Source organism: Siphateles boraxobius, unplaced genomic scaffold (genome assembly GCF_051911475.1).
Source record: "Siphateles boraxobius isolate OS27281-9 unplaced genomic scaffold, OSU_SipBor_1 116, whole genome shotgun sequence".
Taxonomy (NCBI): Eukaryota; Metazoa; Chordata; class Actinopteri; order Cypriniformes; family Leuciscidae; genus Siphateles; species Siphateles boraxobius.
The window spans coordinates 465,001-478,704 of record NW_027508718.1 but is presented as its reverse complement, the minus strand read 5'-3'; the positions used below and the strand labels follow the sequence as shown (position 1 = coordinate 478,704).

General features: G+C 45.9%; 11 non-coding genes across 11 annotated transcripts; all 11 read right to left on the bottom strand.

The window, feature by feature from the left end:
• Positions 1-1,929: 1,929 nt before the first annotated feature.
• trnaf-gaa (transfer RNA phenylalanine (anticodon GAA)) lies at positions 1,930-2,002 on the bottom strand. Its single transcript has one exon. It is a non-coding gene; the product is annotated as a tRNA-Phe (tRNA).
• Positions 2,003-2,120: 118 nt separating this feature from the next.
• On the bottom strand, positions 2,121-2,194 carry trnai-aau (transfer RNA isoleucine (anticodon AAU)). The gene has a single exon. It is a non-coding gene; the product is annotated as a tRNA-Ile (tRNA).
• An 88-nt stretch (positions 2,195-2,282) lies between these two features.
• On the bottom strand, positions 2,283-2,354 carry trnap-agg (transfer RNA proline (anticodon AGG)). Its single transcript has one exon. It is a non-coding gene; the product is annotated as a tRNA-Pro (tRNA).
• A 2,848-nt stretch (positions 2,355-5,202) lies between these two features.
• Positions 5,203-5,275, bottom strand: trnaf-gaa (transfer RNA phenylalanine (anticodon GAA)). The gene has a single exon. It is a non-coding gene; the product is annotated as a tRNA-Phe (tRNA).
• Positions 5,276-5,393: 118 nt separating this feature from the next.
• Positions 5,394-5,467, bottom strand: trnai-aau (transfer RNA isoleucine (anticodon AAU)). The gene has a single exon. It is a non-coding gene; the product is annotated as a tRNA-Ile (tRNA).
• An 88-nt stretch (positions 5,468-5,555) lies between these two features.
• trnap-agg (transfer RNA proline (anticodon AGG)) lies at positions 5,556-5,627 on the bottom strand. Its single transcript has one exon. It is a non-coding gene; the product is annotated as a tRNA-Pro (tRNA).
• A 2,848-nt stretch (positions 5,628-8,475) lies between these two features.
• On the bottom strand, positions 8,476-8,548 carry trnaf-gaa (transfer RNA phenylalanine (anticodon GAA)). The gene has a single exon. It is a non-coding gene; the product is annotated as a tRNA-Phe (tRNA).
• A 118-nt stretch (positions 8,549-8,666) lies between these two features.
• Positions 8,667-8,740, bottom strand: trnai-aau (transfer RNA isoleucine (anticodon AAU)). The gene has a single exon. It is a non-coding gene; the product is annotated as a tRNA-Ile (tRNA).
• Positions 8,741-8,828: 88 nt separating this feature from the next.
• trnap-agg (transfer RNA proline (anticodon AGG)) lies at positions 8,829-8,900 on the bottom strand. Its single transcript has one exon. It is a non-coding gene; the product is annotated as a tRNA-Pro (tRNA).
• A 1,132-nt stretch (positions 8,901-10,032) lies between these two features.
• Positions 10,033-10,104, bottom strand: trnaq-uug (transfer RNA glutamine (anticodon UUG)). Its single transcript has one exon. It is a non-coding gene; the product is annotated as a tRNA-Gln (tRNA).
• Positions 10,105-10,174: 70 nt separating this feature from the next.
• On the bottom strand, positions 10,175-10,247 carry trnaf-gaa (transfer RNA phenylalanine (anticodon GAA)). The gene has a single exon. It is a non-coding gene; the product is annotated as a tRNA-Phe (tRNA).
• Between the last annotated feature and the right edge of the window lie 3,457 nt (positions 10,248-13,704).

The following is a 13,704-nucleotide window of genomic DNA, read 5'->3' as shown; positions in this document are numbered from 1 at the left end:
GGTAGGTGATGAGAGCCTGGGCCTCCTTGCTTGGGTCCTCATACACCTCCTTCATTGACCTACCCTTAAAATCCCCAAACTCCACCATCAGACATCCAGAGTCTCCTGTCCTCTGGGCCTCCTGCAGCATGGCCTGTTTTTTTCTGATACACCTCTACAGCCTCGCCTACCTCCCTGATCTGCGAGGTGTATCTGAGGAACAGGTGTTTGTTGTCCGACAGCGGGTTGTCCCTCTCCTCCTCCCCCAAAATGCTGCTGACCAGATAGCAGGCATACCCCAGTGAGTTCTCCAGCAGCCACAGGAACCTCTGACCCTGGTGTTTCCCAAACTGGATCTTGCAGTGAGCCAGAACCAGGAACTGGTCTCCAGGATTCCCTCCATTCTGCCTCAAAAAGGCAGTGGCCTCAGCCAGGACCTCCTCCTTACACCTGGCCCTCCCTGCCAACACGATCTTCCTCCTATTGGCCTCCTCAGTTGGCCCCATAAGGAGTCGACCCTCAGAGGTACTTCGTAAAACCGGGTATGCATACATAATCTGAAAGGACACAGGCATAAACAGAACGTTATATAGCTGTCATATTCCAACTGAAAGTATTTTACTACATCATTTGTTTTTTATGTAATTAATTATTATAATATTATAATAATTAATGAATATTATTATTATTATTATGAGCATAAGCATTATTGTTTTTTATACAACTGTGAATCACTTTGAATTGCCTTGTGTACAAATTGTAAATAGTGTGATGAACTTATTAATAAGAAAATAAATAACACTTCTTGGTACAATCTTGCTGGTATCATGCCATGCTTAAATCGTTTTGTTTTGTTTTGTTTAGCTTTTGTGGCAGAGATTACTAAGAAAAACCAAATATAACATAAAGGCGTTTATGCCAATTCATAATAATATGATCATCAAACAGATCTAAAACTTAAAATGGTATATCAAATCGTTTTGGTATATCTTTTATAACATAGTTGAGAATAATTTGTTGAAACAAAAAAACACTTGTTTTTGCCTATTCATGTCTTTTTAAATATGTATAACATAGAATTTAAAAAGATAACATAAATATGTATACTGGTGTATAACATAGTATAGTATAACATATATGAATTAAACTTTTTTTTAAAGGTTTTAGTAAAATATCTTCTTGTGCTCAAAATAATGTAATGAATGACAAAAATGAGGATGGAGGAATCGAATGAAAGCTTTTTTATACATTGGAATACTTGATCACTCGACCGTCACTTCATAGCGTCATCAGCAGCGCTCAAAGGATCTGCCCTCATGTTGTTGCAGTTTGTTTATTTAAGAAATTCATAATAAATAATAATAAAGCAAGATACCCTGTTGAAATATGTGTAATGTGTGGTTTATATAAACTGCAAAGGTAAAGTATACTTTAAAACAGATTGTGACCGATGTGAAGGGCGAGGAGAATGTATACGTGCGTCACGTTTAGTCAATAAAACACTTCCGCATAGGATACAACTGTGTATCCTCGCTCATGACTCCTCTGAAAGCCTCCTCACTCCTCGAGGTGCAATTAGAGAATTGAGATGTCCTTCAAGATGGCTGAGCTCGATCGGTTTCCGGGTCATAGGATGGAGGACAGAGGAACGAGGAGACGAGGAGGGATATTGAGAAGCACCCTATGTTTCCCCAATTCCGACTCGGTTTGAGAGTGCCAATTTCACCGCCACGTCAGCAGTTGCGCATCACCTCTGTTTTTTCCCTCCCTTCCGCGAAGAACCTAAAAAGGTTCTACCGAGATTTGAACTCGGATCGCTGGATTAAAAGCCCAGAGTGCTAACCATTACACCATGGAACCAACACACCCTCCCAGCTGTCTGTCTGAGAGGCAGATAGCGATGAGGCTAGGTGGAATCAGGTAGCCTAAAGGAGGCAGGCGTGGTTCCTCTGCCGAAACCCGAGATTGAACCAGGGACCTTTAGATCTTCAGTCTAACACTCTCCCAACTGAGCTATTTCGGCCAGGTACTTGTGCTGTTTAGCCTGGCAAATGAAGGTCTCACCGAGATTTGAATTCGGATTTGAAGACCGCCCGTCATTTTCGAGAAGAGCAGAGCGAAGGTCCCAGAGAGAAAATGATTGGCCCGTACGGGGATCGAACCCGCAGCCTTGGCGTTATTAGCGCCACGCTCTAACCAACTGAGCTAACCGGCCTCTCTCTGGCACATTTTATCCCCAATTGCTCAGAAATATCCTGGTTGCCCTAATAAGGCTGAAGAGATTAAAAGCAAAGCCGAATAATGGGCTCGTCCGGGATTTGAACCCTGGACCTCTCGCACCCTAAGCGAGAATCATACCCCTAGACCAACGAGCCGAAACATACATCCTCCCTGCTGCTGTCGGGCCGAAAAGATTTCAGCTTCCATGGCTTAAAGCGCAATTTTTTGATTAAATCAACAATTAAAAGGTATTCAGTGCAAAGTTTCCAGCACAGAGGAAATGCGGCCTCTTTTTTTGTGGTCATTGGAAATCAAGCTGCAGGACCTGCACACGAATAATGAGAAGCTTACTTACAGGAGCCTGGTCTGCAACACTGGACCCAGTTGATGTTGCAGGAGCAGAGGCAGCACTTGGCTGGACAGAAGGCTGTGGAGGAGACTGCAGAGGAGGCTGAGCAGGGCGCAGAGGAGGAGACTGCAGAGGAGGCTGGGCAGGGCGCAGAGGAGGAGACTGCAGAGGAGGCTGGGCAGGGCGCAGAGGAGGAGACTGCAGAGGAGGCTGGGCAGGGTGCAGAGGAGGAGACTGCAGAGGAGGCTGGGCAGGGCGCTGCAGTCCTGTGGGTGGCTGTAGTGAGGATGGTCCTGGTGCAGAGGGACAGGGGTTGAAAGCCTTGCTGGAAAGGTGGGAGTTGCACTTTCCAGTGGACAGGAAGCTCTGCAGGCGACTGGGACACCTGGCCAGGGGTCCACAATGCTGGAGGAGCAGGATAAGGGGCAGGAGCAGGGGCAGTAGCACGAGCCGGGGCAGGAGCAGGGCCTCTCGAGCCTGCAGTGCCTGGAGAAAAAAGAAAAAACTTACCCACTTACAGGGTTTGGCTGGAGACAAAATCTTTTGTGTGTCTCTTTTTAGTGGCAGTAGGTGGAGGAGGAACAGACACAGTGGCAGTGGGCACAGCAGAAGTGAGGACAGATGCAGTGGGCACAGTGGTGGTGGGCACGTGGGCTAGAGCCTGCCTCTTCAGCACGTATGCTTTGAAAAGGGCCATATTGGTGTTAGGCCTGGCCTTTGCCTTCTTCAGGTAGGTGATGAGAGCCTGGGCCTCCTTGCTTGGGTCCTCATACACCTCCTTCATTGACCTACCCTTAAAATCCCCAAACTCCACCATCAGACATCCAGAGTCTCCTGTCCTCTGGGCCTCCTGCAGCATGGCCTGTTTTTTTTCTGATACACCTCTACAGCCTCGCCTACCTCCCTGATCTGCGAGGTGTATCTGAGGAACAGGTGTTTGTTGTTCGACAGCGGGTTGTCCCTCTCCTCCTCCCCCAAAATGCTGCTGACCAGATAGCAGGCATACCCCAGTGAGTTCTCCAGCAGCCACAGGAACCTCTGACCCTGGTGTTTCCCAAACTGGATCTTGCAGTGAGCCAGAACCAGGAACTGGTCTCCAGGATTCCCTCCATTCTGCCTCAAAAAGGCAGTGGCCTCAGCCAGGACCTCCTCCTTACACCTGGCCCTCCCTGCCAACACGATCTTCCTCCTATTGGCCTCCTCAGTTGGCCCCATAAGGAGTCGACCCTCAGAGGTACTTCGTAAAACCGGGTATGCATACATAATCTGAAAGGACACAGGCATAAACAGAACGTTACATAGCTGTCATATTCCAACTGAAAGTATTTTACTACATCATTTGTTTTTTATGTAATTAATTATTATAATATTATAATAATTAATGAATATTATTATTATTATTATGAGCATAAGCATTATTGTTTTTTATACAACTGTGAATCACTTTGAATTGCCTTGTGTACAAATTGTAAATAGTGTGATGAACTTATTAATAAGAAAATAAATAACACTTCTTGGTACAATCTTGCTGGTATCATGCCATGCTTAAATCGTTTTGTTTTGTTTAGCTTTTGTGGCAGAGATTACTAAGAAAAACCAAATATAACATAAAGGCGTTTATGCCAATTCATAATAATATGATCATCAAACAGATCTAAAACTTAAAATGGTATATCAAACCGTTTTGGTATATCTTTTATAACATAGTTGAGAATCATTTGTTGAAACAAAAAAACACTTGTTTTTGCCTATTCATGTCTTTTTAAATATGTATAACATAGAATTTAAAAAGATAACATAAATATGTATACTGGTGTATAACATAGTATAGTATAACATATATGAATTAAACTTTTTTTTAAAGGTTTTAGTAAAATATCTTCTTGTGCTCAAAATAATGTAATGAATGACAAAAATGAGGATGGAGGAATCGAATGAAAGCTTTTTTATACATTGGAATACTTGATCACTCGAGCGTCACTTCATAGCGTCATCAGCAGCGCTCAAAGGATCTGCCCTCATGTTGTTGCAGTTTGTTTATTTAAGAAATTCATAATAAATAATAATAAAGCAAGATACCCTGTTGAAATATGTGTAATGTGTGGTTTATATAAACTGCAAAGGTAAAGTATACTTTAAAACAGATTGTGACCGATGTGAAGGGCGAGGAGAATGTATACGTGCGTCACGTTTAGTCAATAAAACACTTCCGCATAGGATACAACTGTGTATCCTCGCTCATGACTCCTCTGAAAGCCTCCTCACTCCTCGAGGTGCAATTAGAGAATTGAGATGTCCTTCAAGATGGCTGAGCTCGATCGGTTTCCGGGTCATAGGATGGAGGACAGAGGAACGAGGAGACGAGGAGGGATATTGAGAAGCACCCTATGTTTCCCCAATTCCGACTCGGTTTGAGAGTGCCAATTTCACCGCCACGTCAGCAGTTGCGCATCACCTCTGTTTTTTCCCTCCCTTCCGCGAAGAACCTAAAAAGGTTCTACCGAGATTTGAACTCGGATCGCTGGATTAAAAGCCCAGAGTGCTAACCATTACACCATGGAACCAACACACCCTCCCAGCTGTCTGTCTGAGAGGCAGATAGCGATGAGGCTAGGTGGAATCAGGTAGCCTAAAGGAGGCAGGCGTGGTTCCTCTGCCGAAACCCGAGATTGAACCAGGGACCTTTAGATCTTCAGTCTAACACTCTCCCAACTGAGCTATTTCGGCCAGGTACTTGTGCTGTTTAGCCTGGCAAATGAAGGTCTCACCGAGATTTGAATTCGGATTTGAAGACCGCCCGTCATTTTCGAGAAGAGCAGAGCGAAGGTCCCAGAGAGAAAATGATTGGCCCGTACGGGGATCGAACCCGCAGCCTTGGCGTTATTAGCGCCACGCTCTAACCAACTGAGCTAACCGGCCTCTCTCTGGCACATTTTATCCCCAATTGCTCAGAAATATCCTGGTTGCCCTAATAAGGCTGAAGAGATTAAAAGCAAAGCCGAATAATGGGCTCGTCCGGGATTTGAACCCTGGACCTCTCGCACCCTAAGCGAGAATCATACCCCTAGACCAACGAGCCGAAACATACATCCTCCCTGCTGCTGTCGGGCCGAAAAGATTTCAGCTTCCATGGCTTAAAGCGCAATTTTTTGATTAAATCAACAATTAAAAGGTATTCAGTGCAAAGTTTCCAGCACAGAGGAAATGCGGCCTCTTTTTTTGTGGTCATTGGAAATCAAGCTGCAGGACCTGCACACGAATAATGAGAAGCTTACTTACAGGAGCCTGGTCTGCAACACTGGACCCAGTTGATGTTGCAGGAGCAGAGGCAGCACTTGGCTGGACAGAAGGCTGTGGAGGAGACTGCAGAGGAGGCTGAGCAGGGCGCAGAGGAGGAGACTGCAGAGGAGGCTGGGCAGGGCGCAGAGGAGGAGACTGCAGAGGAGGCTGGGCAGGGCGCAGAGGAGGAGACTGCAGAGGAGGCTGGGCAGGGTGCAGAGGAGGAGACTGCAGAGGAGGCTGGGCAGGGCGCTGCAGTCCTGTGGGTGGCTGTAGTGAGGATGGTCCTGGTGCAGAGGGACAGGGGTTGAAAGCCTTGCTGGAAAGGTGGGAGTTGCTCTTTCCAGTGGACAGGAAGCTCTGCAGGCGACTGGGACACCTGGCCAGGGGTCCACAATGCTGGAGGAGCAGGATAAGGGGCAGGAGCAGGGGCAGTAGCACGAGCCGGGGCAGGAGCAGGGCCTCTCGAGCCTGCAGTGCCTGGAGAAAAAAGAAAAAACTTACCCACTTACAGGGTTTGGCTGGAGACAAAATCTTTTGTGTGTCTCTTTTTAGTGGCAGTAGGTGGAGGAGGAACAGACACAGTGGCAGTGGGCACAGCAGAAGTGAGGACAGATGCAGTGGGCACAGTGGTGGTGGGCACGTGGGCTAGAGCCTGCCTCTTCAGCACGTATGCTTTGAAAAGGGCCATATTGGTGTTAGGCCTGGCCTTTGCCTTCTTCAGGTAGGTGATGAGAGCCTGGGCCTCCTTGCTTGGGTCCTCATACACCTCCTTCATTGACCTACCCTTAAAATCCCCAAACTCCACCATCAGACATCCAGAGTCTCCTGTCCTCTGGGCCTCCTGCAGCATGGCCTGTTTTTTTTCTGATACACCTGTACAGCCTCGCCTACCTCCCTGATCTGCGAGGTGTATCTGAGGAACAGGTGTTTGTTGTCCGACAGCGGGTTGTCCCTCTCCTCCTCCCCCAAAATGCTGCTGACCAGATAGCAGGCATACCCCAGTGAGTTCTCCAGCAGCCACAGGAACCTCTGACCCTGGTGTTTCCCAAACTGGATCTTGCAGTGAGCCAGAACCAGGAACTGGTCTCCAGGATTCCCTCCATTCTGCCTCAAAAAGGCAGTGGCCTCAGCCAGGACCTCCTCCTTACACCTGGCCCTCCCTGCCAACACGATCTTCCTCCTATTGGCCTCCTCAGTTGGCCCCATAAGGAGTCGACCCTCAGAGGTACTTCGTAAAACCGGGTATGCATACATAATCTGAAAGGACACAGGCATAAACAGAACGTTACATAGCTGTCATATTCCAACTGAAAGTATTTTACTACATCATTTGTTTTTTATGTAATTAATTATTATAATATTATAATAATTAATGAATATTATTATTATTATTATGAGCATAAGCATTATTGTTTTTTATACAACTGTGAATCACTTTGAATTGCCTTGTGTACAAATTGTAAATAGTGTGATGAACTTATTAATAAGAAAATAAATAACACTTCTTGGTACAATCTTGCTGGTATCATGCCATGCTTAAATCGTTTTGTTTTGTTTAGCTTTTGTGGCAGAGATTACTAAGAAAAACCAAATATAACATAAAGGCGTTTATGCCAATTCATAATAATATGATCATCAAACAGATCTAAAACTTAAAATGGTATATCAAATCGTTTTGGTATATCTTTTATAACATAGTTGAGAATCATTTGTTGAAACAAAAAAACACTTGTTTTTGCCTATTCATGTCTTTTTAAATATGTATAACATAGAATTTAAAAAGATAACATAAATATGTATACTGGTGTATAACATAGTATAGTATAACATATATGAATTAAACTTTTTTTTAAAGGTTTTAGTAAAATATCTTCTTGTGCTCAAAATAATGTAATGAATGACAAAAATGAGGATGGAGGAATCGAATGAAAGCTTTTTTATACATTGGAATACTTGATCACTCGAGCGTCACTTCATAGCGTCATCAGCAGCGCTCAAAGGATCTGCCCTCATGTTGTTGCAGTTTGTTTATTTAAGAAATTCATAATAAATAATAATAAAGCAAGATACCCTGTTGAAATATGTGTAATGTGTGGTTTATATAAACTGCAAAGGTAAAGTATACTTTAAAACAGATTGTGACCGATGTGAAGGGCGAGGAGAATGTATACGTGCGTCACGTTTAGTCAATAAAACACTTCCGCATAGGATACAACTGTGTATCCTCGCTCATGACTCCTCTGAAAGCCTCCTCACTCCTCGAGGTGCAATTAGAGAATTGAGATGTCCTTCAAGATGGCTGAGCTCGATCGGTTTCCGGGTCATAGGATGGAGGACAGAGGAACGAGGAGACGAGGAGGGATATTGAGAAGCACCCTATGTTTCCCCAATTCCGACTCGGTTTGAGAGTGCCAATTTCACCGCCACGTCAGCAGTTGCGCATCACCTCTGTTTTTTCCCTCCCTTCCGCGAAGAACCTAAAAAGGTTCTACCGAGATTTGAACTCGGATCGCTGGATTAAAAGCCCAGAGTGCTAACCATTACACCATGGAACCAACACACCCTCCCAGCTGTCTGTCTGAGAGGCAGATAGCGATGAGGCTAGGTGGAATCAGGTAGCCTAAAGGAGGCAGGCGTGGTTCCTCTGCCGAAACCCGAGATTGAACCAGGGACCTTTAGATCTTCAGTCTAACACTCTCCCAACTGAGCTATTTCGGCCAGGTACTTGTGCTGTTTAGCCTGGCAAATGAAGGTCTCACCGAGATTTGAATTCGGATTTGAAGACCGCCCGTCATTTTCGAGAAGAGCAGAGCGAAGGTCCCAGAGAGAAAATGATTGGCCCGTACGGGGATCGAACCCGCAGCCTTGGCGTTATTAGCGCCACGCTCTAACCAACTGAGCTAACCGGCCTCTCTCTGGCACATTTTATCCCCAATTGCTCAGAAATATCCTGGTTGCCCTAATAAGGCTGAAGAGATTAAAAGCAAAGCCGAATAATGGGCTCGTCCGGGATTTGAACCCTGGAACTCTCGCACCCTAAGCGAGAATCATACCCCTAGACCAACGAGCCGAAACATACATCCTCCCTGCTGCTGTCGGGCCGAAAAGATTTCAGCTTCCATGGCTTAAAGCGCAATTTTTTGATTAAATCAACAATTAAAAGGTATTCAGTGCAAAGTTTCCAGCACAGAGGAAATGCGGCCTCTTTTTTTGTGGTCATTGGAAATCAAGCTGCAGGACCTGCACACGAATAATGAGAAGCTTACTTACAGGAGCCTGGTCTGCAACACTGGACCCAGTTGATGTTGCAGGAGCAGAGGCAGCACTTGGCTGGACAGAAGGCTGTGGAGGAGACTGCAGAGGAGGCTGAGCAGGGCGCAGAGGAGGAGACTGCAGAGGAGGCTGGGCAGGGCGCAGAGGAGGAGACTGCAGAGGAGGCTGGGCAGGGCGCAGAGGAGGAGACTGCAGAGGAGGCTGGGCAGGGTGCAGAGGAGGAGACTGCAGAGGAGGCTGGGCAGGGCGCTGCAGTCCTGTGGGTGGCTGTAGTGAGGATGGTTCTGGTGCAGAGGGACAGGGGTTGAAAGCCTTGCTGGAAAGGTGGGAGTTGCTCTTTCCAGTGGACAGGAAGCTCTGCAGGCGACTGGGACACCTGGCCAGGGGTCCACAATGCTGGAGGAGCAGGATAAGGGGCAGGAGCAGGGGCAGTAGCACGAGCCGGGGCAGGAGCAGGGCCTCTCGAGCCTGCAGTGCCTGGAGAAAAAAGAAAAAACTTACCCACTTACAGGGTTTGGCTGGAGACAAAATCTTTTGTGTGTCTCTTTTTAGTGGCAGTAGGTGGAGGAGGAACAGACACGGTGGCAGTGGGCACAGCAGAAGTGCTGAGCTATTTCGGCCAGGTACTTGTGCTGTTTAGCCTGGCAAATGAAGGTCTCACCGAGATTTGAATTCGGATCACTGGATTCAGAGCCCAGAGTGCTAACCCTTACACCATGGAACCTCGGCGTGTGTCAACTTTTCCCATGAGGTGCAGAGATTTAAGTCATTCAGTCCAGAACCGCTATAGCAAGGAGCAAAATAAGCCTTTGCTTTTTAAGCCCATGTTTCCCCAATTCCGACTCGGTTTGAGGGTGCCAATTTCACCGCCACGTCAGCAGTTGCGCATCACCTCTGTTTTTCCCCTCCCTTCCCCAAAGATCCTAAAAAGGTTCCACCGAGATTTGAACTCGGATCGCTGGATTCAAAGCCCAGAGTGCTAACCATTACACCATGGAACCAACACACCCTGCTAACTGGCTGTCTGAGAGGTGGAATCAGGTAGACTAAAAGAGGGGGAGGTTGTTCCTCTGCCAAAACCCGGGATTGAACCAGGGACCTTTAGATCTTCAGTCTAACGCTCTCCCAACTGAGCTATTTCGGCCAGGTACTTCTGCGGTTTAGCCAGCATGTATGTATGGGAGACCGCCCGTCATTTTCGAGAAGAGCAGAGCGAAGGTCTGCAACACAACCATCACAATGTACTTGTCACAAAAAGTCTTACCAGCCGTTGCTCAGGTACTGGTTGCACTGCTGGAGGAGCAGTGGCTGCAGCAACAGAGACAGTGAGAGTGGTCGGGAGAGGAAGAATGGAGGGGTAGGTGGTCATGTTGGATGGACCAGAGGCGGTGTGGGTGGTCATGGCAGATGGACCAGAGGCGGCGTGGGTGCTCATGTTGGATGGACCAGAGGCGGTGTGGGTGGTTGTGGCGGATGGACCAGAGGCGCTGTGGGTGGTCATGGTGGATGGACCAGAGGCGCTGTGGGTGGTCATGCTGGATGGACCAGAGGCGGCATGGGTGGTCATGGTGGATGGACCAGAGGCGGCGTGGGTGGTCATGGTGGATGGACCAGAGGCGGCGTGGGTGGTCGTGGAGGATGGACCAGTCATGGCAGATGGACCAGAGGTGGCGTAGGTGGTCGTGGAGGATGGACCAGAGGCGCTGTGAGTGGTCATGGTGGATGGACCAGAGGCGCTGTGGGTGGTCATGGTGGATGGACCAGAGGCGGCGTAGGTGGTCGTGGAGGATGGACCAGAGGCGCTGTGAGTGGTCATGGTGGATGGACAAGAGGCGGCGTGGGTGGTCATGGTGGATGGACCAGAGGCGGCGTGGGTGGTCATGGTGGATGGACCAGAGGCGGCGTGGCTGGTCATGGTGGATGGACCAGAGGCGGCGAGGGTGGTCGTGGAGGATGGACCAGTCATGGAAGATGGACCAGAGGCGGCGTAGGTGGTTGTGGCAGAGGATGGACCAGAGGGCACCCTGGTCATCCAGTTGTAAGACTTTTTATAAGGTTTTTATTAATCTATTAATAAATAATTTTTGTAAGGTTTTTATTAATCTATTTACTCTTTAGATTGTATTAATGGTATTTAGTCTGTTTCTATTTTTCTTTTCATTGCGCTATACAAATAAAGTTAATAGTGCTATACAAATAATACTACTTGTACTTTTATTATTAAGATGGTTACTAGTTGTTGATTAGGTGCTGCTGTGGTGGTGTTGGCAGACCCAGTCTGGACAGAGGCAGGAGTGCTGGCTACGCTGATTGTGGTGGGTGATGAGCCAGGGGACAGGTCCAGCACCTCAATAGTGGGATCCAGGTTAAGGTCCAAACTGACATCTCCGAATCCCTCATCCTCCAACTCCTCCTCCGTGCCCACATCCTCCAACATCTGTTCTGTCACCTCAGAGTCAGGATCCACGTCCTGCTTGGCCTGCCCTGTTTGACGGTACAGGTAATCTATACCTATGAGTTCACCTGGGACAGACAGGAGAACACAGTAGAGGGAAATCAGTTTTCAGAAAAATAATATAAATATTCTATTTTTACGCAATATAAAAAGCAATTTAAAGCTGAAACTCACCAGTATAGACAGATGGTGGCTGAAAAGACGGTACAAGCTGTCTTCCAAGTACCTTAACACTGTGGGTGTTGACACAGTGCACCAGGTCCCCGGAGTAGCTTAACAGGGACGGAGGTGTGCCTGCCAGAGATGCCATTTTACGGTCCTGATTCCACCTGTACAAGCCTTCCAGGAGGTACAGCTGGAAATTTAAGCTGTTGGCGCTTGTTCCTTTAGATAAGATCAATAAGGTTACATTACTTTTTTTGTGCTATGCTATTTGAAAGACATTCATTGTGTCACCCTTAATATTTCTGATGAATAATGATTTATACTGACCTGGAATGAACCTGTAAAGGTGTAGATGAAAGGACTCCAGTGATGTGGAGTGCTGCATATGTGAAGCATTTTAAAATGCTTTAACATATGATAACACAAATATCTGCAAAGACATACATTTACCGATGCCAAAGTTAAAGTAGGCTTTAAAGGTGCCTTTCCAGATGTTGTTCCTGACTGCCCTGGTGTTACAGGTGGTGACGTGGATGGTGTGGATGACACAGGGGCCACAGGGGCCAAACTGGAAGGCTACAGTTTCACAGAAAAGGAAATTAAATTCAAAAATACACAATACACCATCAACACATTACAGTTTTATGAAACACTTATACCTTTTTTGTATGGAAACCACAGTCACATGTCTGTGTCCCCCCAAACAGAGACATTTGCCCCTTGTGTTGCAGTGGACACTTCTCAATCTGTAACATATGACAGAGAATCATAACTATCTGCTCCCTCTATATATGACATAGCTTCCCTGTGTTAATATATATGCCCAAGTTTACCTTCTGATACAGGTCATGCCATTTCTTCTGGCGTGGTGCCAGTCTGTTTCCTTCCTCAGAAGGCCAGACCCCCTGTGTGGCAAATCTGCGCAGGCGGGTCATCCATTCACCCTCACTCATAGCCCTGTGCTTCTTGTGCTTGGAAGCCATCTTCCAATAAAAGATAGCGTGTGGCAAAATACAAAGTTTATGACTATTCTGTAGAGTAGTTAATCAATTTCATACATTTATTTCACATAGCACATATTTCATCTCAGTGTTTTTGGACAAGGTTATAGTTTGATATTTTGGGAGGAAGGGATATTGTGGTGTGTGGGTATATGCCATAACATAACTCGGTAACACTTTACTTGAAGGGGTGTACATAAGACTGACATGACACCTTCATAACCATGACATAACATATGTCATGAATATGAAGTAGGGTTTATGCATGTTTATGACAACTGTCATTAAGTGTCTTTTGCTCAATAATGACATTTTGAATGCAAATATGACATTGTTTAAGATGTCTTTGCTATGACACCTTGACATAAACCATAACATCATAACCTGTCAGTGTCTTTGTCATGACAACTTGACATTAAATTAAGTTAAACTGGCATGTGGTTGGTTTTGACATTGGCTGTCATGAGGCCATTATAACTGTGTCATGAATATTTTTCGTGACCTCAACTACAGTGGTACAAATTGAATTTGTTATTAAACAGTTATAATGGCCTCATGACAGCCAATGTCAAAACCAACCACCTGACAGTTTAATGTAATGTTAACCAATAAAGCTAAGTGGTTTCTTAAGTTTGATAATTAATCTGCTATGTCATGTTTATGACAGGTTGTGTTGTCTTAGTAATGTCAAGTTGTCATGACAAAGACACTGACAGGTTATGATGTATTGGTTTATGTCAAGGTGTCATAACAAAGACATCTCAAACAATGTCATATTTGCATTAAAAATGTCATAATTGAGCGAATGACACTTAATGACAGTTGTCATAAACATGCATGAAACTTCCTTCATATTCATAACTTGTGTCATGTCATGATTATGAAGGTGTCATGTTAGTCTTATGCACACCCCTTCAAGTAAAGTGTTACCCATAACTCCATAAAAATCAGATTATTACATACCATTTCGATTACATAGA